Raw genomic sequence first — 24,321 nt, forward strand, 5'->3', positions numbered from 1 at the left:
GGTTGGGTCATGGCCGTGTCGTGATTGGAGGCCTTGGTGTAGCGGGTTGTGGTTGAAGTTGTGCCATCGACTTACTTCAGCATGATGTGCTTTGTGTTGTTGTTTGTTCATTTTGCTCTCTTGGGGCTTTGAATTTAGCAGTAATGTATTATGTGTTAGTGGCAGGAGTTCCTTTAAGAAGATAGTGGATGGAGGTAAAACATGTGACCAAGGCATCATGACCTGCATCAAGAGTGAGTCATAGACAGATGTGGAGAAGAACAGAATCAGATAATAAAAAAATTGAAATAATGTAAGTTATGTATTCTTTCTAACAATTGACCCACAGACCGATGCCGGTCCGCAGCCTGAGGGTTGGGGACCACTGTTGTAGATGATGAGATTTAAATACTTTTTCAAAAGACAATTTTATGTGGTTTAAATTATTCTGTCCACAATTTATAGACACAGATTTGCTCCCTCACAGACACTGTTTTCATACCCACTCATACCCATGTTACTGACATCTTTCCAATTAACCAAATAACTTATAACTAACTGCAAAATGGCCTTTTAGCTGTTTCTTTTTGGGAACACTTTACTTTTGTTGCCCCGTCCATAATTATTACTGTAAAAGGTACATTTTCGCAGTTTAAACATCCTATTATGATTAAAATATCAGATTGCAAAGGGATTTTTAAACTGCAACGTTTTTACAAAAATAGAAAATTAACTGATTCCACTAAATAGTTCACTCACCAATACTAAAAGCCCTCCCATGACTTAAGAGCAGCACAACATTGGCTGTGATTATCTATTGCCTACAAGTAAATGAGCAAACAGAATTGATGAAAAATGTATTTAAGGTCACATTAGTGAGGAAAAAAATCTCAAAACATCCAATGAAAAGCAAACTGTATAATTCAGTATTATGTTTTATTAATGCAGTGTGATATAAACAGGCTGAGGATTTCACTCTGCATCCCCATTGGCCTTTAAAATCATTAATGCTGCAAATAAATTATTGTACTATTGCTGCATAATTATCTCACACAGGTGTCTACAGCTGAGATTCCACATTCATAATAATAAAAAAATATTCATAACAGAAGAAAATAAGTAGCGACATGTATATTACAATAAAACATTACATTAGCATTGAATTAGCAACATTTTTCAGTTGGTTAGTATTAGTATTCTTTTTTCCTTATTCTTTAAAAGTGTTTGAACATTTTAACCATCTAGATAATTAATAATTACATTTTATTATATAAATTTAAAACAGTATATTGTTATTCTATAAGACGGCATAGTATACTTTAGATTAGGGTTTAGTTTTTTTAAGATGAGCAAGTTTAAAACTCAATAAAAATATTCAAGCACATCATCAGAGAGTGAAAACTTATGACAAAATATTGATTATTGCAGAGTCTGTATGCAATATTTGAAGCGTTATAATGAATTTAATGCACCTCCTAAACCACGGATAAAACAGAGCATAAATAAATGGATTGATGGTGGAATTAAGACAAAGTATGAGCAAAACTTTCATAACAGTTTCTGCCTGAATTTCAATAACGTCACCTAATAAACTGTAAATATAATAAGGAAGTAAACACGCCACAAACACAGACCCTAAAATGCCGAGGACTTTGGCTGCTTTTCTCTCAGATTTCATGGAGTGGGAGGTGATTTTCTGTGTTTGAGGTCGTGTGTGATTATTAAGCTCTCTGATAGCAGTGGCGTGTTTCTTAGCGATCAGAAAAACCCGACTGTACAATATGATTATGACAGAAAGTGGAAATATAAATGATAAAACAAGATCAATTACAGTCCAAACCTCATTTATAATGAGAAAACACTCTCCAGGACACATTAGAAAATTTATCGAGCTCATATTAAAATAATAAAATGTCATCCTATATGCCAGACACACACACCAGTTCGAATACACCACAGTGCACATTGTCCTCTTACTGACCATGTCTATGTATAGGAACGGGTTTGAAAGAGCCACATACCGATCCACAGCAATAAGAGCAATATTATAAATAGATATGCATGTGAGGAAACTGCCAATGAACAAAAAACTTAAGCAGAATAATCTCCCAAATATCCAGCATGACTCGATCATCCAGATTAACATTGTTGGCATCACTAAAGCACCAACAAGGAAATCCGACACGGCCAGAGAGAACACCAATGTGTTCGTTGGTGTGTGAAGCTGCTTGAAGTGAAAAACAGAGATGATGATAAACATATTTCCACACACTGTTAGAAGAACCACAGCAGCTGAACACACGTACAGTAAGATATAAACTGCAGGAGATACAGATCTCTCTGGACAGGACACATCAACACAGCGATCAGATTGGTTCAAGTCTGTCAGGTTCATGAATACAGGTGTTTACTAATGTCTACAGAGATTTAATACATGGCTCATGCAGCTCTTGGGTTTTTATCCTGGAAAACTTGATCCCACCCACACAGTTTGAGTGACAACATAATTACATATGATGCAATGCTTTATTGCAAAAAAGCTCTAACATGAAAGTAATCATCAGACAGGAACCTTTGAAACAACATAATCTCAGCACTTGATTTAGGCTTCACTAGGCATCTGCAACGATACAGAAAATCAACATTTGCTTTTTTTTTCCTCCACCCATGACCCAACCATGCCAGGGGGTGATGCTGTCAAGCGTTTATAGAGCATCTTCACCTCTGACCCGCTTAAGCACATCATGCTGAAACCAGTCGATGGCACAACTTCAATCACAACCCACTCAAGTCGCAGAGAAACACCAAGGCCTCCAATCATGACCCGGCCATGACCCACACAGGTGTCAATCAGGACTATGAGCACAGAAGCCTCATCTTGGAATTTTGTATTCCAAGAGTTAGAACAATTTTTTTTCCAGGTCCTACATGACTCCAGGCATTTCTTTATGCAGTATTCAAGATAGCCATCCTTAATGCCCAGTTCTGATTGCTGCACCAGTATTGCTCCTTAGCCAACATCAGATTCATCAATGTACAGTAGATGACTAAAAGCAGATGGAGCACAGGTGGAGATACAAGGACCTTTTTTAAGGGCTTAACAGGAAGCTGACTTTCAAACACACTTCTTTCACCTTGTCATTATGGGGTATTGTTTGTAGAATTTGCAAGAAAATAATGAATTTAATCCATTTTAAGCTGTAAAATAACAAAATGTGGAAAAAGTGAAGCTCTGTGAAAACTTTTCAGATGCACTGTAACCGTATGATTCACACTTAAATATCTGTTAGTATTTCTGCTGCTTATATTAAACATCTGCAATCTGCAACTATTAATACCATGTTGATGAACCTGATGTTAATGGTGCTTTCACCTCTGGCACTGGGGAATGTAGACCAGGAAGCAGGTTGTCATATCTTATAGGCAATATAAGCATTTTTTCCTTCCCTCAATAAGAATTGAACTCCAGCGAAGTTTAGCAATTTTTCCAAACAGTGATGTGAGATTAAATTAAATCTAATGCATTTGGTGCCATTTCAAGATTTATTTATCGCCCTGGATACAATTTTGCTGTTATTATTATAATTGTTGATTTTCTGTATCTTTGCAGATGTCTAGTGAAGCTTAGTTCCTGTCTGATGATTACTTTCATGTTAGAGCTTTTTTGCAATAAAGCATTGCATCATATGTAATTATGTTGTCACTCAAACTGTGTGGGTGGGATCAAGTTTTCCAGGATAAAAACCCAAGAGCTGCATGAGCCATGTATTAAATCTCTGTAGACATTAGTAAACACCTGTATTCATGAACCTGACAGACTTGAACCAATCTGATCGCTGTGTTGATGTGTCCTGTCCAGAGAGATCTGTATCTCCTGCAGTTTATATCTTACTGTACGTGTGTTCAGCTGCTGTGGTTCTTCTAACAGTGTGTGGAAATATGTTTATCATCATCTCTGTTTTTCACTTCAAGCAGCTTCACACACCAACGAACACATTGGTGTTCTCTCTGGCCGTGTCGGATTTCCTTGTTGGTGCTTTAGTGATGCCAACAATGTTAATCTGGATGATCGAGTCATGCTGGATATTTGGGAGATTATTCTGCTTAAGTTTTTTGTTCATTGGCAGTTTCCTCACATGCATATCTATTTATAATATTGCTCTTATTGCTGTGGATCGGTATGTGGCTCTTTCAAACCCGTTCCTATACATAGACATGGTCAGTAAGAGGACAATGTGCACTGTGGTGTATTCGAACTGGTGTGTGTGTCTGGCATATAGGATGACATTTTATTATTTTAATATGAGCTCGATAAATTTTCTAATGTGTCCTGGAGAGTGTTTTCTCATTATAAATGAGGTTTGGACTGTAATTGATCTTGTTTTATCATTTATATTTCCACTTTCTGTCATAATCATATTGTACAGTCGGGTTTTTCTGATCGCTAAGAAACACGCCACTGCTATCAGAGAGCTTAATAATCACACACGACCTCAAACACAGAAAATCACCTCCCACTCCATGAAATCTGAGAGAAAAGCAGCCAAAGTCCTCGGCATTTTAGTGTCTGTGTTTGTGGCGTGTTTACTTCCTTATTATATTTACAGTTTATTAGGTGACGTTATTGAAATTCAGGCAGAAACTGTTATGAAAGTTTTGCTCATACTTTGTCTTAATTCCACCATCAATCCATTTATTTATGCTCTGTTTTATCCGTGGTTTAGGAGGTGCATTAAATTCATTATAACGCTTCAAATATTGCATACAGACTCTGCAATAATCAATATTTTGTCATAAGTTTTCACTCTCTGATGATGTGCTTGAATATTTTTATTGAGTTTTAAACTTGCTCATCTTAAAAAAACTAAACCCTAATCTAAAGTATACTATGCCGTCTTATAGAATAACAATATACTGTTTTAAATTTATATAATAAAATGTAATTATTAATTATCTAGATGGTTAAAATGTTCAAACACTTTTAAAGAATAAGGAAAAAAGAATACTAATACTAACCAACTGAAAAATGTTGCTAATTCAATGCTAATGTAATGTTTTATTGTAATATACATGTCGCTACTTATTTTCTTCTGTTATGAATATTTTTTTATTATTATGAATGTGGAATCTCAGCTGTAGACACCTGTGTGAGATAATTATGCAGCAATAGTACAATAATTTATTTGCAGCATTAATGATTTTAAAGGCCAATGGGGATGCAGAGTGAAATCCTCAGCCTGTTTATATCACACTGCATTAATAAAACATAATACTGAATTATACAGTTTGCTTTTCATTGGATGTTTTGAGATTTTTTTCCTCACTAATGTGACCTTAAATACATTTTTCATCAATTCTGTTTGCTCATTTACTTGTAGGCAATAGATAATCACAGCCAATGTTGTGCTGCTCTTAAGTCATGGGAGGGCTTTTAGTATTGGTGAGTGAACTATTTAGTGGAATCAGTTAATTTTCTATTTTTGTAAAAACGTTGCAGTTTAAAAATCCCTTTGCAATCTGATATTTTAATCATAATAGGATGTTTAAACTGCGAAAATGTACCTTTTACAGTAATAATTATGGACGGGGCAACAAAAGTAAAGTGTTCCCAAAAAGAAACAGCTAAAAGGCCATTTTGCAGTTAGTTATTAGTTATTTGGTTAATTGGAAAGATGTCAGTAACATGGGTATGAGTGGGTATGAAAACAGTGTCTTAGACAGAGGCAAACTCTCAATCTGAGCAAGTCTGTCTACAATTCTTTTTTTAGTTTTAGAATAATTTAAACCACATAAAATTGTGAATCTCATCATCTTCAATACATAATATCATCAACATATTTTAAAAAATAGAGAGAGAATTGTTTGTGCACAAGGGACGATGTCGGTAGTCGGTAAAATCAGTATTTGATGCCTGTGTTCTTCAGGCCCCCAGGCAACACTTCATTAACAGACATGATTCTGCAATAGAAATCCCAGTACTTTCTCAAAAATATCTCCTGAAATCATTCTGTGAACACAATTTGCCATGGCATCCAGAAATGCAGGTTAAAGATCTGTCATGCAAAAAAACTAAATGTAAACATAAACCAGAAACGCCGCCATCCTCTCTGGGCTAAAGCTCATAAAAATAGGAATAGGAAGGAATAAAAATGTGAAATACATTTTGGAAACCAACAGAGCAGAGAGACAATTTAGAGAGAGTTCGGGGAGGGTATTGTAGAAGGGCTTTCAGATCCACAAACCATTGCCTGCCTGGCCACCAGGAGAAGAGGGACTCCGTCCTGGTGAACTCTTTCCAGAACTCCCGGGAGCAGCGCAAATGGAGAAAGGCATACAGGTGCAGCCTCGGCCACGCTTGTACCATGGCGTCCAGCCCTAGAGGGGCTGGGGTGTTGGGGAGAACCAGAGGGAACCATGCAATGTCTCCTAACTCCCAACAGGTCCACCCGTGCACTGTAAAATCTCTCCCTGATGTGGCCTGCTCCCTCGTTTAAGTGGCCTAGGATGTACGCTGCCCTAGGGGAGAGTAGCTTCCCCTGGATCCACAGGAGGATCTGATGTGCCAGCTTGTACAGGAGGTGAGATCGCAGACCCCCCCTGGTGGTTGTTCTGGGAAACCACCAAAGTGTTGTTCGTACAGACCAACACATGGTAGCCTCTGAGGTCTGGGAAGAAATGCTTCAGAAATCGGAGCATGGCCAATATCTCTGGGCAATTAATATTCCACATCTGATCGGGCCTTCCCGCATGACTTTGATTGTACAGAGTCGATGGCCCATCCGAGAGAACCCTCAGGCCCTGAGCCACCATTGGAGGGGTCTCATGTGCAGGAGGCCAAGTGGAAGCACAATGGATGCTGCCACCATCAGACCCAGCAGTTGAACTGCTTCAAAGTGAGGTCACTTACTTAATGGCCGCAAGGATGGATTCAACAAAAGACAACTGTGCCCACATAACAGTTGAATCCCATAGTATGCCTAAATAGGTGATTACAACTTACAACTGCAGGCTACAGTGCACAGGACCCATCGAGACACATCTGACAGAGAATGCCAGGTTGCTAAATAGTCTCTAAGGGAATCAGTCTCTCGAGACTGACCTCTGGAGTATCTAGAGCCAGAGCTTACGGCCTGGTTCAGCTCTAGGGGCCTCCCGAGAGGTGGCGAACCCTCCAAGTTCACTTCGGTACCAGGCGGAACAAGGAGGGTATTTGCTGGCCTTGGCCAGAAGCACTATGTGTGGCAGGGTTAACAGACCAGCTTGCTAAAAGGATAGATGCATGACAGTATGCATCCTTTATATCTATCATACACAAACCAGTCCTTTGACCTGATTTGAAACACAACCTGATTAAGGGTCAGCATCTTGAACCTGAGTTTTAAAGTTGAGCTTTTCAGCTGACGTCGCTCAGTATGGGATGCAACCCTCCGTCCTTTTGGGAACTTTGAAGTACCAGCTGTAGGACCCGGGCTCTCTGTCTGACAGAGGGACCACCTCCATGGCCTCCTTCCTCAAGAGAGTATCTACTTTTTGTTCCATGACCATAGCCTGCTCAAGCCCCACCAGCATGGGTCACACCCCGTGAGCCAGGCCAGACAAGACCCTAACTAAATCGACTAGCCTCTGTCTACATTGTGCAGGACCCACAGAGACATGTCTGGCAGAACCTCCAGGCTGCTAAATCATCTCTTAAGGGAATCAGTCTCTCGAGACTGACCTCTTGTATGCCTAGAGCAAGAGCTTATGCTCTGTTGCAGCTCTAAGGGCCTTCTGCTTTAGGGAGGAATGCATGAATGAAAGGAATGCTTCATTGATGAGTGCTTTCCATTGGACTGATTGCACACATGATTCAGAGTGTGGACAACGGCGATCCAAAGCAATGTTGACGCAGCTCAAGTTCCTGAAGGGGAACCTAGCTGTGGTCATGACCTTTCCAAACTGTGTCAAACATGAATGGAAAACATTCCTCTTCCAAAACCCCAGCAACCGGCCTCCTTGGTAAAAGAAGAGGGGATGCTACACAGTGGTAAACATTGCCAACAGTCCCAACTTTTTTTTGCATGCAACCATCACATTAACATGTCAAAATGTTTTTTTCTATAAAATGGTACATTTCCTCCATTTTAACATGAAATGGATAATGTTTTCTATGTTCTGTTGTGAATAAAATATGGGTTGATGAGATTTGCATATCATTGCATTCTGTTTTTATTTACATTTTACACAGCATCCCAGGGTTTTTTGGAATTCGGGATTATAATTATTTATATAGATATGCACTTTTATTGGATTAATCACTTTTCTAATCTATATTTCAGTGGAATTGCAATATTGGAAAAAAGATGCGATATTGGAAAAGAATGCTTGTTTTGCATACATTTTGGATAAATTGGGATTAACATGCCATATGCAAATATTTGATTTGTATATTCATATGTGGGAACGTATTATGCTTTTTGTTCCGAAGGGCATTGTCATGTGCATTCGGTTATCGATCAAAATTAGGGGGTGGCACCATTTCCTAAACTATATAAACATCCAAGTAACATATACTTTAGTTACATAGATCACAAATGTATACGGGTTGTTTTATGAAGCTCTAGACATAAACGCTGTATTCATGAACCTGACGGAATTTAACCGGTCCGATCTCTGTGAGCATTTCTCCTGTCCAGAGAGATCTGTATCTCCTGCAGTTTATATCTTACTGTACGTGTGTTCAGCTGCTGTGGTTCTTCTAACAGTGTGTGGAAATCTGCTCATCATCATCTCTGTTCTTCACTTCAAGCAGCTTCACACACCGACCAACATGCTCGTGCTCTCACTGGCCGTGTCGGATTTCCTTGTCGGCGCTTTAGTGATGCCTCCGGTGTTCATTTGGACGATCGAGTCATGCTGGTTATTTGATACAGTTTACTGTATATGTTTGATGATTACTTCTTTTATTCTGGTGAACTTATCCATCTACACCATCGCTCTGATCTCTGTGGATCGGTATTTGGCGCTTTCAAACCCATTTTTCTACACAAACACAATCTCTACAAGGATGATGTGCACCGTGGTTTATTTGAACTGGTGTCTGTCTCTGGTGTACAACACGATACCGTATTATTTCAATGGAAGCTTACAGACTCCTGTAATATGTCCTGGAGAATGTTTAGTTTTCCTCACTGGGTTTTTGTTTGCAATCGATCTTGTTGTATCATTTATATTTCCACTTTCTGTCATAATCATATTGTACAGTCTGGTTTTTCTGATCGCTAAGAAACACGCCACTGCTATCAGAGAGCTTAATAATCACACACGACCTCAAACACAGAAAATCACCTCCCACTCCATGAAATCTGAGAGAAAAGCAGCCAAAGTCCTCGCCATTTTAGTGTCTGTGTTTCTGGCGTGTTTACTTCCGTATTTTATTTACAGTTTATTAGGAAGTGTTATGGAGCTACAGACAGATTTTTTTCAGAAATTTGGAATCTTATTGTATCTGAATTCCACCATTAATCCGGTTATTTACGCTCTGTTTTATCCGTGGTTTAGGAGGTGCATTAAATTAATTATAACTCTGCAGATATTCCAAACAGATTCTGCATTAATCAATGTTTTTTCATGAACTTTTTTTTGCGCTTCTGAGATGCACATTGTGCTCTGTACACTGTATACACACACACATTTCTATTCATCTGAGGCTGTGTGCATGTTTTCTGCTCACCCATGCGTGTATTGCACTTATGGACAATGATGTCAGCATGAGAACAATTACTGATTTTGGTGCTCTCAGAAAGGACCACTGGATTTTCCATGCTGAGAGTCATTTGATTGATTTTAATTGATGTTTTAGGTTTCTGAGGGTTTAAGACACAAACTTTTCAAGGAGAAATTGGAGACTGGTCTGGCATTTACAAGCCAATTCGGCTATGAGTAACATGTTCCTTTTATCCTTAATAAAACAAATGAGCTAGTGTTTCAATACTTATATAATCCAATCTAAATAGCTTGTTTGAAATTCACATTGCAACCATGAACTTCTTCTCCCAGTGCAAATGCATGCGAAAGTTCCCCTGATTACTGATTGAACACACCTGGATTTAAATCGCCACCATGCACAAAACAGTATAAGCACAATCTCAGCACAAGGACTTGCAAAGTATTCATGCAGGTTGGTTTCTCACCTGGTGTATGAAAACTTTTGTCATCAATAACATGATTGTTATTTCTGTGATTTTATCAGTACAGTTTCATCCTCGGAATATCCGTATTGATTGTGTACTTAGTACACAATCAAGTCTTTTACCAGTCTTTTTTTAGGGGGGGGGGCAAGAATTCTGGAAATGTGCTGCATATATAAACATACAGTAGCATAGCAACAATTTTTTTATACTTCTAAAACATGTTGAGACCAGCGTGATCAAAACTCACTAAACACATTTTGATATAACATTTCTCCTGGAGCTTGTTAGTATATGAATTAAAACAGGGTGTGTGTGTGTGTGTTTGTGTGTGTGTGTGTGTGTGTGTGTGTGTCTGTGTGTGTGTGTGTGTGTGTGTGTGTGTGTGTGTGTGTGTGTGTGTGTGTGTGTGTGTGTGTTTAAATTTCGGCAAATAGTTTAACATGCATGTTCTCCAGGAATGCAATTCATAAAAATCTGTGGCACCCCCTTGTGCCCCCTTGTGGTTAAATATAATTTGTTTATATTATATGAGAAACGTGTAATGGTCCCCTGGTGGTCTAGTGGTTAAGATGCAGCGCTCCCACCGCTGCGACCCGGGTTCGATTCCCGGTCAGGGAACCATCCCCAGCCACTCTTAGTTCCGGTCCCAAGCCCGGATAAATTGGGGAGGGTTGCGTTAGGAAGGGCATCCAGCGTAAAACATGTGCCAAATCAAACGTGCGGAGGATCCGCTGTGGCGACCCCTAACGGGAGAAGCCGAAAAGAAACTTTATATGAGAAACGTGTACCTAATTAAAATTTCTTTATTCCTACAAGTCCTTGAAGTACACTGAAATAAATGAACACCAGAATCTGTATTATGCACTTCCTGTTGACCATCTTGGATAATTTTTTCACTTCTCCTCCTACTGTGATTATACATAAAAAAAAAAAATAAATAAAAAAAAATAAAAAATCTTAAATATTTTTTAGCTGCCAAAAGTTTAAAAAGGTTCAGCGATCCTTAGCAATTACATGATCACTCAGAGGTTTATTGTAAACCTTTTGAATGTCTCAGATACAGGGGTCAGAGTGAAACATTCTCCAGGGTTTTGGAGGCAAACCCTAAAATCATCCTGGAGAAACTTGTTTGAAGATTTTCTGCACTCCTTTATTAATTAGAATAGCTTAAATAAGTTTATGCCATATGGGCTTTATATTTGACATCATTTCAATTCCCAATCTAGACATCCGGCAATACAGGGCACGATAATAATCCTGGTTATCACTGATCAGTATTTGATATTCCAACACAGTTGCTATTCTACCAGGTGCAATTTACCTAGTTAAATGATAAATGCCTATGTATGTATCAAGAACATTATGTACATCATTACTGATATGTAACTCCATGGTCTTCTAGTCAGCATGGAGGTCTAGACATGCAGTCCCTTTCTGTGTCATTAATATCTTTTATGCATGTGTTGGTTTTTGTGTGATTGATATCCCCAGGCCTGCAGTGGACTGATGAAGATTGACTAAAATGAGACTTTAAGCTGAGAGAGATAAACCTAACACGTGGTGTCAGAAGTGCGGTACCACTGATCAGGTAAGGCTGATTTTTTTTTGCTTTGGTTCATGTTTTGGCTTGTATTCAAGCCTAGCGGTAATATTTTAACACCCTGAACTGCAGTGAATATCCGACATTGCACAAATCCGTTATTCACTTTTCCACACCTAGGTGGCAGTATAACTGAATGCGATTATCCCAGAGGTAATTACCCCTACAGATTACCCCTTCCTGATCTGCATCTAGCTACATGGCGTTCTGCCCTACAATATGTCAATAATCTATTGGTCACTGCCACCACCCTTTTTACCTTCGTCCACGCCACACTGGGACCCCCATAGCACCTGGAATGAAAGGGGTTTAAAGTCTCAAATAAAGAGCGTTCTGGCGTAGACGATTGGGTCTACATTAGACATGAATTATAATGAATATACTTGGAATAAATGGTAATATGTTAAATATTTATTTCCCACGTGGTATATCACTTTGAACTATTTAGATTGAACAGGTATTTGATGAATAGATGTTTCTCTGCATGGCGTACTGTGTGAAAAGTGTGCATTTGTGTAATAATAGGCGGAAACCCACTTCTCTGCATTTAGTTTCAGCGAAGTGGCGACACCTGCATTGAGGTGTCAATCAGAATTAGGGGCAGGATCATATTCTTAACTATAAAAACACCAGAGTAACTCAACCACTCTTTACTATTTGGAACTTGAATTAATAGAGAGTTGTTTCATAAAGCTGTAGACTTAAACACTGTATTCATGAACCTGACCGACCTTAATCAGTCTGAAGTCTGTGAACATGTCTCCTGTCCAGAGAGATCTCCTGCAGTTTATATCTTACTGTACATGTGTGGAGCTGCTGTGGTTCTTCTAACAGTGTGTGGAAATCTGCTCATCATCATCTCTGTTCTTCACTTCAAGCAGCTTCACACACCGACCAACATGCTCGTGCTCTCTCTGGCCGTGTCGGATTTCCTCATCGGCGCTTTTGTGATGCCGTCGGCGTTCATCTGGACGATCGAGTCATGCTGGTTATTTGATACAGGCTACTGTGTATGCTTAATGACCACTTCTTTTATTCTGATGAACTTGTCCATCTACACCATCGCTCTGATCGCTGTGGATCGCTATTTGGCACTTTCAAACCCATTTCTCTACACGAACACCATCTCTACAAGAACTATGTGCTCTGTGGTTTATTCGAACTGGTGTCTGTCTCTGGTGTACAACACGGCGCTCTATTATTTTAATGGAAGCTTCCAGAATCCTGTAATGTGTCCCGGAGAATGTTCAGTTTTTCTCAGTGGATTCTTGTTTGCAATTGACCTCGTAATATCATTTATATTTCCATTTTCTGTCATAATCATATTGTACAGTCTGGTTTTTATGATCGCTAAGAAACACGCCACTGCTATCAGAGAGCTTAATAATCACACACGACCTCAAACACAGAAAATCACCTCCCACTCCATGAAATCTGAGAGAAAAGCAGCCAAAGTCCTCGGTATTTTAGTGTCCGTGTTTCTGGCGTGTTTACTTCCGTATTTTATTTACAGTTTATTAGGTGACATTATTGAACTACAGGTAGAATTTTTTCAAACATTTGGGCTCCTTATGTATCTGAATTCCACCATTAATCCATTTATTTACGCTCTGTTTTACCCGTGGTTTAGGAGGTGCATTAAATTAATTCTAACTCTGCAAATATTCCAAACAGATTCTGCATTAATCAATGTTTTTACATGAATGTGTTTCATGCTCCTGAAACAGGAGGTCAAATATTCGTTCTCTAAATTATTTGGCAACCGTTTCTATTTTAACGCATCACAAATGCCTATTACAATGTTAATAAGGTCTAGGTTGTCAAAATGATGATGATGATGATGATGACGATAAAGTTCTATGGATTTGATGTTTTCAATTTCACATTTTTATATGTGCAATTACATAATGCAATTTATTATTTTTTTCTTCTAATTTCTTAGGCAATAATTTATGAATGTGTGGGTCACTGGATGCGGGGGTTCGGCCCCCCCCAAAAGCTGTTATTTGAATTCTCAGCCACCTGATAGCAGTACAATATGTGTGTTTACATGGATGCAGCAGAAATGTTTAAATGGCAACAGATGATATTGGCTTAAGCTTTATTTTGTTAGGGAGCAACAGCATCGCATATAATCCCTTTTTCTCCCACCCAGACTGAACTAATGACCGTGTTCAGTTTTATGGTTTTCTACTTCAGTATTCTCTTTCCGATCCTTAATATATTCTAGATTCAGGGTGGGTCAGATATCTTCTTATGGCAAGGCACTAACCTGGGCAATCATTCTATAAGAAAACACAAATTTCCTAGAAAGAAAAAGAAAAAAGAGAGATAACCAGCTGGTCATCTAAATGCTATAAATTCTGCTAAATGAATTCGAGAAGTAAATGAATAGTAGCCGCAGACACATCTCTAAACTCTCTGCCTTATATCTCTCATGATTTCAATTTCATACCGATCATATGGTGAAACAGCAAAGCAGTTACTCTGTTCACATGCTGCAAATACAGAAAGACATTTCCCCAGTTTCAAGCTTCATAGGTGCCCTCACTTGGATGCAGGAATTTTCTTGCACAGAGAAATTCATGTTACTGCACTAGATTTTGGCGCTACTGTGGAAACGGCCTGAGAGGGTGTGGAAAATGACCACATGCAAAGAACCTTTCTCCCAAAGAGATGAGCTACTAACCTACCAACACACTTTTATTTGCTTATTACTAATAGCTGGTTTGATCAATTTGGTCAAGCCCATGAACAACACTACCTATCAGTCTCTGTCATGTGACCTAGTCCCATCACTGCACCTTGCACCTCACAGTTGGTTGCACATTGATCTTTTATGCTTGGTGTCAGTGTGTATTGATCTATACATGTATACACAAGAGATATCTGCACTTACATTCATCTTCCTGGTACTGCATCTGACCTACAACTAGATGCAGCGGATTGACAGTATTTGTCATTCAGTAGCCGTCCTCCTGGAAGAGAAGTTGAGTCAAATATTCACAGGAGTCTTTTAGTGCAATGTAATCCCCAAAAAAACTGAGTAGAGGGCTGCAAAATTCATCACTATTCCTTTTTTTTCTGCGCTGCTAAAGACATCTCTCGCTCTCTCTCTCCCTGCCTCCCTGCCCAGCAGAGGATGTTGCTCTATCTTCCAGGCCTGCTGGACATCATCCATCCTTCCTGTTATACTCTGGACACCACTGTGCCTCATTGCCCTGTCGAGGGTGTCAGGGCAGATCCCGGCCATGCTATATCTATTCATCTTCTCCCTAGATCTTCCTCATAAAAGCATGTAAACCAGATCTTCAAGGAGCTCACTTTGTGCACAGGAGCATTGCAATGCTGGAACAGGTTTGAGTTTCCAAGTTCAAGTGAATGCAAAATGTAATTATACCACCATCTAAAGACGTCCTGTACAATTGAGTGCCTCCAGCTTGGTGGTTACAGTTTGGAAAAGAACCACATATAGCAGAAAGGTGAGGTGACCCAATACTTTTAGAAATATAGTGCATATTTAATACAACTAATTTTTAAGAAAATGTACAAATTTCCCCCCACTGTAGATCATTTTAAACTGGTTTGGTTTATTTTATGAAGAGACATTTGCTTGCCATGTATCATAATAATAGGTGGAAACCCACTTCTATGTTTTCTTTGTTCCAACAAGGTATTATCAGGTGTATTCAGGTGTCAATCAAAATGAAGGGCGGGATCGTTTCCTTAACTATAAAAACGTTGAAGTAACTTGAGCAGGAGTTTATAGTGAGTTGTTTGATGAGACATAAACTTTGTATCCATGAATGTGACGGAGTTGAATCTCTCAGATCTCTGTGAGCATTTCTCCTGTCCAGAGAGATCTGTATCTCCTGCAGTTTATATCTTACTGTACGTGTGTTCAGCTGCTGTGGTTCTTCTAACAGTGTGTGGAAATCTGCTCGTCATCATCTCTGTTCTTCACTTCAAGCAGCTTCACACTCCGACCAACATGCTCGTGTTCTCACTGGCCGTGTCGGATTTCTTCATCGGTGCTTCTGTGATGCCGTCGGTGTTCATCTGGACGATCGAGTCATGCTGGATTTTTTATTCGGAGTATTGTATAGGTTTAATGATCATTTCTTTTATTCTCTGGAACTTGTCTGTGTATGTTGTCGCTCTGATCTCTGTGGATCGGTATTTGGTGCTTTCAAACCCATTTTTCTACTCAAACACAATCTCTACAAGAACCATGTGCACTGTGGTTTCTTCTCACTGGTGTCTGTGCCTGGTGTACAACACAGCACACTATTATTTCAGTGGAACCACTGTGAGTCCTGGGATGTGTCCTGGAGAATGTTTAATTACTCTAAATGATTTTGTATTTTCAATCGATCTTGTTGTATCATTTATATTCCCACTTTCTGTCATAATCATATTGTACAGTGGTGTGTTTATGATCGCAAAGAAACACGCCACTGCTATCAGAGAGCTTAATAATCACACACGACCTCAAACACAGAAAATCACCTCCCACTCCATGAAATCTGAGAGAAAAGCAGCCAAAGTCCTCGGGATTTTAGTGTCTGTGTTTCTGGCGTGTTTACTTCCGTATTATATTTACACTTTATTAGGGAGTGTTATTGAGCTACACATGGAAACTGCTCAGAAACTTTTAATCTTGGTTTACATGAATTCCACCATTAATCCGGTTATTTACGCTCTGTTTTATCCGTGGTTTAGGAGGTGCATTAAATTAATTATAACTCTGCAAATATTCCAAACAGACTCTGCATTAATCAATGTTTTTTCATGAATTTGTTTTGTACTCCTGAGGCACAATATCTTAACCTTAACAAAAAAAACTAATATTTACCCAGTTAACATCCTGAGGGAAAAACAACCAAATATGCTAATTCATGAGTAACACGTTTATCCACCATTCACATTTGAAATACAGAAATCCATATTAATATGTAAGTAAGGTTTACATTGTGATGAACTAACACATGCATGTGCGATTGTGTACTGATGTAATGTTCTATAGGTTCTATGTGTTGTTTCGATATATGCTTTATTATATTTTTTTATACAGAAAATCTAACTAACAAGCAGCACTGTATTATCTATTCTGTGAGGGAATAGTGGACCATCAGTGGATATTGTTTACTTTACTTTTAGTAGATCTATTTCAATCAGTTCAGCATATTTCGAGGAGATTTTGGAGGCAGTTCTGATATTAACCAGCTAAACTGTGTGCAAAAAAACCCCAATGTGATTGTGAATCTCAGCAAATCTTTTGTATGTAGACAAAGACTGTGCTAGCTTGCATTCAAACAATGTATCAAATCTCATTTATATATATATATATATTTATATATTTTTTTTTAACCCCTATATTTTAGAATTCTCCTGAATTCTGGATTCTTAAATACATGTCAACCATTACACAACGTTTGGATTTATACCTTAAATCAGAGTAGTAAAATAAGATACAAACACATTGAAAATGGTATTCCAGAATCCTATCTGATTTCTTTCACTTGAAATCTCAGGTAGCTTCAGGAATGCTGTTGACCTTCAAAACAATGGGGCAGGTTCTTCAAAATGCTCATGTGATCACATTCATTTAACTTGAACGGAATTTCACCAAATTTTAACATAAGCTGTCATGACTATCAAACATGGATGTACAAATTCCTCATACTTTAACACCCTGACAGATAAAATATGTACAAACGACCAATGTAAACATTTTATATCATTTAAGCATCTATTTCCACTATACCTGACATAAAAAAACACATCTGCAATAGAGATTTTATTACAGTTTTAATTAAAAAATAGTTTTTCGTAATTTTCACCTAAACGATTAACAGTTTTTTTTTTATGTTTAGAAATAAATAAATACATTTCACTATTTATTTCTCTCTATTTCTCTCTACTCACTGCCTGAAAACATTTCCTTCCCTTTTCATTTCACTTTATTGCACATAATTGTCAGGGATCTCTTGCGGGAAACTACAGGTGCAGGGCCAGGTGAGTGAGGACACAAATGCAGGATGTGACAGGGAGTAAAGAAAATACAAGCTTTAAGAAAAAGTAAGCAGAGCAATTGGGCAAAGGCAAAAGCAAAGTCCAATAAACACTCCAGGGTCAAAACACAGGCAAACAATCCAAAAACCAGCAAACAAAACGTCTCAAAACGAGACAAAATTGTACACCTCCACAAGGCTGGAAAGGGCTACGGGAAATTGCCAAGCAGCTTGGTGAAAAAAGTTCCACTGTTGGAGCAATCATTAGAAAATGGAAGAAGCTAAACATGACTGTCAATCTCCCTCGGACTGGGGCTCCATGCAAGATCTCACCTCGTGGGGTCTCAATGATCCTAAGAAAGGTGTGAAATCACGGGAGGAGCTGGTCAATGACCTGAAAAGAGCTGGGACCACCGTTTCCAAGGTTACTGTTGGTAATACACTAAGACGTCATGGTTTGAAATCATGCCTGGCACGGAAGGTTCCCCTGCTTAAACCAGCACATGTCCAGGCACGTCTTAAGTTTGCCAATGACCATTTGGATGATCCAGAGGAGTCATGGGAGAAAGTCATGTGGTCAGATGAGACCAAAATAGAACTTTTGGGTCATAATTCCACTAAACGTGTTTGGAGGAAGAAGGATGGGATAAAGTATGTAAAGAAGGAGTACGGTATTAATAATGCTTGGTTACTTGTTTATTTAAATTAATAAGTGTAAGAACAAAATTCTTGACTTCAGAGGACAAATCCCCCCAAGCGATCAAAGGGTGATGGTCATACCAATGGGGCCAAATTCTTTGGGCTTTTTTTTTTTTCTTTCCTAGTTTTTCCCTGTTTTTATCCACCGAATTAGACCCTGCAAAATAGTGCGAACTGACTGGCTGCCCACATTAAGTATAGTGGGGACACAACATGCCAATAGACCACCTTGTGCTGGCTGTGGGTCAAACATGCTGGGCTCCGTTACTGGGATAAAATGGGGCCCTTGTGAGCCAGCCCACACCCAGACTAAATTGGTTTGTTTGCATGTTGTGGCCCCAAAATGGAACACAGTGGGACCCTACTCCAGTTAGTGTGTTGAGCCCAATAGTGTGGTCTCCACACATGCTCTACATTTCATGGCAGTAATGTGGCCCAGTGTGGGCTAAAAAAAGGGTATGTTTTCTGGGCAAAGCCCTCCTTGACCACTTTATAGTAAAGATTAGACTTATTCTAATAAAATATTAGACAAAACAAGAGAGTGTCCGTTCATGTCTAAGACTGTTGTCCTGTACAGTCACTGGGAGAGGATTTGGGACGAAGCTTCAAAGACACAGGTAAACATTCAATAAGGCATTGGGATTTAATCTGAGAATCTTTTATTTTACACGTATCTTTATTCATAGGGCAGGTGCTCATTAAAACTCTGTTGATATTTAATAGAGATTTTGTTCCACACATGTCTGCATAATGATGACAACTTGTCGGCCTTTTGTTCTCTGTGGCATTAAATCATGTTTATTCATCGGCTGCCACTCAAACCCAGGGGGTGTGAGTCATTTATAACTTATAAAACCACCAAGCGTTTGAGCAGGAAATCATATGATTGTGAATTTCTACACTTATTTAGGTGCTTAAATACAAAAATGAGCTATTTATTAAAACGCTGTAGAGAGCATGAATGTGACGAATCTCTCTGATATCTGTGAGCATTTCTCCTGTCCAGAGAGATCTGGATCTCCTGCAGTTTATATCTTACTGTACGTGTGTTCAGCTGCTGTGGTTCTTCTAACAGTGTGTGGAAATCTGCTCGTCATCATCTCTGTTCTTCACTTCAAGCAGCTTTACACTCCATCTAACATCCTTGTGTTCTCACTGGCTGTGACAGATTTCCTTGTTGGTGCTTTTGTGATGCCTCCGATGTTCATCTGGATTATCGAGTCATGCTGGATTTTTGAAAGGAGTTTCTGCATTGTTTTTTGGTTGATTAGTGGTTTCATCACAGTCTTTTCCACGTACAACATCACTCTGATCTCTGTGGATCGCTATTTTGCTCTTTCACACCCTTTTCTGTACAGGAATAGAGTATCAGTGAGGACCACTTTCACTATAATTGTTTTTGACTGGTGTGTAGTGGTGACCTACATCACAGCACTTCTGTATTTCAATGGAAACTTCATAGATTCTGTCATGTGTCCTGGAGAGTGTTTTTTCTTTGTAAATGAGTTTTGGTCTGTAATTGATCTTGTTGTATCATTTATATTTCCACTTTCTGTCATCATCATATTATACAGTCGGGTTTTTCTGATCGCTAAGAAACACGCCACTGCTATCAGAGAGCTTAATAATCACACACGACCTCAAACACAGAAAATCACCTCCCACTCCATGAAATCTGAGAGAAAAGCAGCCAAAGTCCTCGGCATTTTAGTGTCTGTGTTTCTGGTGTGTTTACTTCCGTATTTTATTTACAGTTTATTAGGGAGTGTTATTGAAATACATGCAAAAATATTTTATAAACTTCTTGTTGTTGGATTTCTCAGTTGCGCCATTAATCCGTTTATTTACGCTCTGTTTTATCCGTGGTTTAGGAGATGCATAAAATTAATTATAACTCTGCAGATATTCCAGAGAGACTCTGCATTAATTAATGTTCTTTCATGAATATTTCCTGTTTAATCCTTTATAATTCCTCTATTTTGGATAATAGATTTACACTTTATAGACAAAAGTTTGTGGACACCTGACCATCAAAGCCATATGATGTTCTTTCTTTAACTGTTACCCCAAAGTTAGAAGAAGCAGATAATTGTACAGAATGTCTTTATACTGTAACATTACAGTTTCTCTTCACTTGAACTAAGAAGCCCAACATTGTTCTCCTGCATGACATTTCCACTTGTACACACATGGAGCTCCATTAAGACACCACTGAACCCCAGGCTTCCTCACCAACATCAGGGCCTGATCTCACTTATGCTTTTGTGGCTAAACGATTATAAATCCCCACAGCTACACTGCAAAATCTAATAGAAAACCTTTATTCAGAAGAGTGAGGGTTATTATAACAGCAAATGGAGCATATATCAGGCAAGTGTGATTCTCTGGTGTCCACAAACTTATTTGTGCTGCTGTAAAAGAATTAGCTCACATCATTAATATAATGAATATATGTAATAGGTTTGTTGTCTGGTGTATAAACAGAGCATTCGTTATTTTCAAAGAGAAATTATTTTAGTTCACATGAGAGTATAGAATTAAACAAAGCCTTTATAAGCAGTTTGTTAACAGTACAGTTAAAATTGTTTTTCGATTAAGTGTGTGTTAATGTTGGTAAATCGTGAATAAATTAATAAAACCCTGATTTTATGCATTAATTATTGATTTACCATTAAAATAATTCCATTTAATTATTGATGACAAGCTCACAAATAAGCATAGGTGTAGGTGTAGCAGGTTAATTTCTATAAATTATATCATTGTATTTACTGCTTTTATTTAATTAATACATTTATTTTGTTTATCAGATGATATTAGAATGAGAGATTTAAAAGTAAAGTATGTATGGCTTAATCTAAATCATAATCATTATTTTTTTATGTACCTGTGACATTAAAATTAAGTACGAATTTAGAAATGTAAGTAGAATAACTGTGGATCAAAATCATTCGAATTATGTTCAGTCAGAAGTGAACATATCTTTATTATTATTATCTACCAGGAATTCAGTGGCAGCTGACCAGAAATGATATTACAGAGGGTACAGAGAGTTACATTTCTGACCCAGCCATTATGGATGCACAAGCCAGTGTACTCTTAGTGCCGGTCCCAAGCCCGGGTAAATGGGGAGGGTTGCGTTAGGAAGGGCATCCAGCGTAAAACATGTGCCAAATCAAATATGCGGATCACAAATGAAAATTTCATACCGGATCGGTCGAGGCCCGGGTTAACAACGACCGCCACAGGTATCGTTAGCCGACAGGGTACCGGTGGAAATTGGGCTACTGTTGGCCGAAGGAGGAGAAGGAGAGGAGGAAGACGTCTACAGAGACGGCAGGAAAAGGAGAAGTGGAGGAGAGTAGAGGTTAGGGTTGGTACTTTAAATGTTGGTACTATGACTGGTAAAGGGAGAGAGGTAGCTGATATGATGGAGAGGAGAAAGGTAGATATGCTGTGTGTTCAGGAGACCAAGTGGAAAGAAAGTAAGGCCAGGAACATTGGAGGTGGGTTTAAACTGTTTTATCATGGTGTGGATGGAAAGAGAAATGGTGTAGGGGGGATTCTAAAGGAAGAGTACAGTAAGAGTGTAGTGGAGGTGAAGAGAGTTTCTGATAGGGTGATGATCGTGAAGGTGGAGGTTGAAGGGATGATGATAAATGTCATCAGTGCCTATGCTCCACAAGTTGGTTGTGAGATGGAGGAGAAGGAAACATTCTGGAGTGAATTAGATGAAGTGGTAGATGGTGTACCTAGGAAAGAATGATTGGTGATTGGGGCAGACTTTAATGGACATGTAGGTAAAGGGAACAGAGGTGATGAGGAGGTGATGGTAGGTATGGTTTTAAGGAGAGGAATGTGGAAGGGCAAATGGTGGTAGATTTTGCTAAAAGGATGAAAATGGCAGTGGTGAACACGTATTTTAAGAAGAAGGAGAATCATAGGGTGACGTATAAGAGTAGAGGAAGGTGCACACAGGTGGACTATGTGCTATGCAGGAGATGCAACCTGAAGGAGATTGAAGACTGTAAGGTGTTGGCAGGGGACAGTGTAGCTTGACAGCATCGGATGGTGGTCTGTAGGATGGTTTTGGAGGTGAAGAAGAAGAGGATGAGAGTGAGGACTAAAAGAAGAATAAGATGGTGGAAACTGAAGGAGGAAGAGTGTAGTGTGAGGTACAGGGAAGAGGTCAGACAGGGGCTCGGTGGTGGTGAAGAGGTGCTGGATGATTGGGCAACTACTGCAGGAGTGATGAGGGAGGCAGCTAGAAAAGTACTTGGTGTGACATCTGGAAATAGAAAGCAAGACAAGGAGACGTGGTGGTGGAATGAGGAAGTGCAGGAGAGCATAAAGAGAAAGAGGTTGGCAAAACAGAAGTGGGATCGACAGAGTGATGAGAAAAGTAGGCAGGAGTACAAGGAGATGCGGCAGCAGGTAAAAAGGGATGTGCGAAAGCCAAGGAAAAGGCATATGAGGAGCTGTATGAGAGGTTGGACACTAAGGAAGGAGAAAAGGATTTATACCGATTGGCCAGGCAGAGAAACCGAGCTGGGAAGGATGTGCTGCAAGTTAGAGCAATAAAGGATGGAGAGGGAAATGTGTTGACTAGTGAGGAAAGTGTGTTGAGAAGGTGGAGGGAGTATTTTGAGCAGCTGATGAATGAGGAAAATCAGAGAGAGAGAAGGTTGGATGATGTGGAGTTGGTGAAGCAGGATGTAGATAGGATTAGTAAGGAGGAAGTGAGAGCAGCGATTAAGAGGATGAAGAATGGAAAATCGGTTTGACCAGATGACATACCGGTAGAAGCGTGGAGATGTTTAGGAGAGATGGCAGTGGAGTTTTTAACCAGATTGTTTAACAGGATTTTGGAAGGTGAGAAGATGCCTGAGGAATGGAGAAGGAGTGTGCTGGTACCGATCTTTAAGCATAAGGGAGCTGTGCAGACCTGCAGTAACTACAGGGGAATTAAGTTGATCAGTCACACCATGAAGTTATGGGAAAGAGTAGTGAAAGCCAGGCTGAGAGAAGAGGTGACCATCTGTGAGCAACAGTATGGTTTCATGCCGAGGAAGAGCACCACAGACGCATTATTTGCTTTAAGGATGTTGATGGAGAAGTATAGAGAAGGACAGAAGGAGCTGCATTGTGTATTTGTGGATTTAGAGAAAGCGTACGACAGAGTGCCAAGAGAGGAGTTGTGGTATTGAATGAGGATGTCAGGTGTGTCAGAGAAGTATGTGAGGGTGGTGCAGGACATGTATGAGGACAGTGTGACGGCAGTGAAGTGTGCAGTAGGTACAACAGACTGGTTCAGGGTGAAGGTTGGACTGCATCAAGGATCAGCCCTGAGCCCTTTCCTGTTTGCAGTGGTGATGAACAGGTTGACGGACGAGGTCAGACAGGAGTCTCCCTGAACTATGATGTTTGCAGATGATATTGTGATTTGTTGTGAGAGTAGGGAGCAGGTTGAGAAGAGCCTGGAGAGGTGGAGATATGCGCTGGAGAGAAGGGGAATGAATGTCAGTAGGAATAAGACAGAGTACATGTGTGTGAATGAGAGGGAGGGCAGTGGAGTGATGCGGTTGAAGGGAAAAGAGGTGGAGAAGGTGGAGGAGTTCAGGTACCTGGGGTCAACAGTGCAAAGTAATGGAGAGTGTGTTATGGAAGTAAAGAAAAGTGTGCAGGCAGGGTGGAGTGGGTGGAGAAGAGTGACAGGAGTGATTTGTGATAGTAGGGTATCTGCAAGAATGAAAGGGAAAGTTTATAGGACTGTGGTGAGACCTGCGATGTTGTATGGATTAGAGACAGTGGCATTGAGTAAAAGACAGGAGGCGGAGCTGGAGGTAGCAGAGCTGAAGAT

The 24,321-nt window shown here is 39.4% G+C and overlaps 6 pseudogenes across 6 annotated transcripts; 5 read left to right on the forward strand and 1 right to left on the reverse strand.

Moving 5' to 3' along the window:
* Window positions 1-1,381: 1,381 nt before the first annotated feature.
* Window positions 1,382-2,374, reverse strand: LOC310722157 (trace amine-associated receptor 13c pseudogene; annotated as a pseudogene). The gene has a single exon. The product of its transcript is annotated as a trace amine-associated receptor 13c pseudogene (transcript).
* A 1,409-nt stretch (window positions 2,375-3,783) lies between these two features.
* Window positions 3,784-4,776, forward strand: LOC310722153 (trace amine-associated receptor 13c pseudogene; annotated as a pseudogene). The gene has a single exon. The product of its transcript is annotated as a trace amine-associated receptor 13c pseudogene (transcript).
* A 3,823-nt stretch (window positions 4,777-8,599) lies between these two features.
* On the forward strand, window positions 8,600-9,592 carry LOC310722160 (trace amine-associated receptor 13c pseudogene; annotated as a pseudogene). Its single transcript has one exon. The product of its transcript is annotated as a trace amine-associated receptor 13c pseudogene (transcript).
* Window positions 9,593-12,467: 2,875 nt separating this feature from the next.
* On the forward strand, window positions 12,468-13,454 carry LOC310722259 (trace amine-associated receptor 13c pseudogene; annotated as a pseudogene). Its single transcript has one exon. The product of its transcript is annotated as a trace amine-associated receptor 13c pseudogene (transcript).
* Window positions 13,455-15,553: 2,099 nt separating this feature from the next.
* LOC310722176 (trace amine-associated receptor 6 pseudogene) lies at window positions 15,554-16,546 on the forward strand (annotated as a pseudogene). The gene has a single exon. The product of its transcript is annotated as a trace amine-associated receptor 6 pseudogene (transcript).
* Window positions 16,547-19,421: 2,875 nt separating this feature from the next.
* Window positions 19,422-20,408, forward strand: LOC310722188 (trace amine-associated receptor 13c pseudogene; annotated as a pseudogene). The gene has a single exon. The product of its transcript is annotated as a trace amine-associated receptor 13c pseudogene (transcript).
* The last annotated feature ends 3,913 nt before the right edge of the window (window positions 20,409-24,321 follow it).

Source organism: Silurus aristotelis, assembly GCF_946808225.1.
Source record: "Silurus aristotelis genome assembly, chromosome: 28".
Lineage (NCBI taxonomy): Eukaryota > Metazoa > Chordata > Actinopteri > Siluriformes > Siluridae > Silurus > Silurus aristotelis.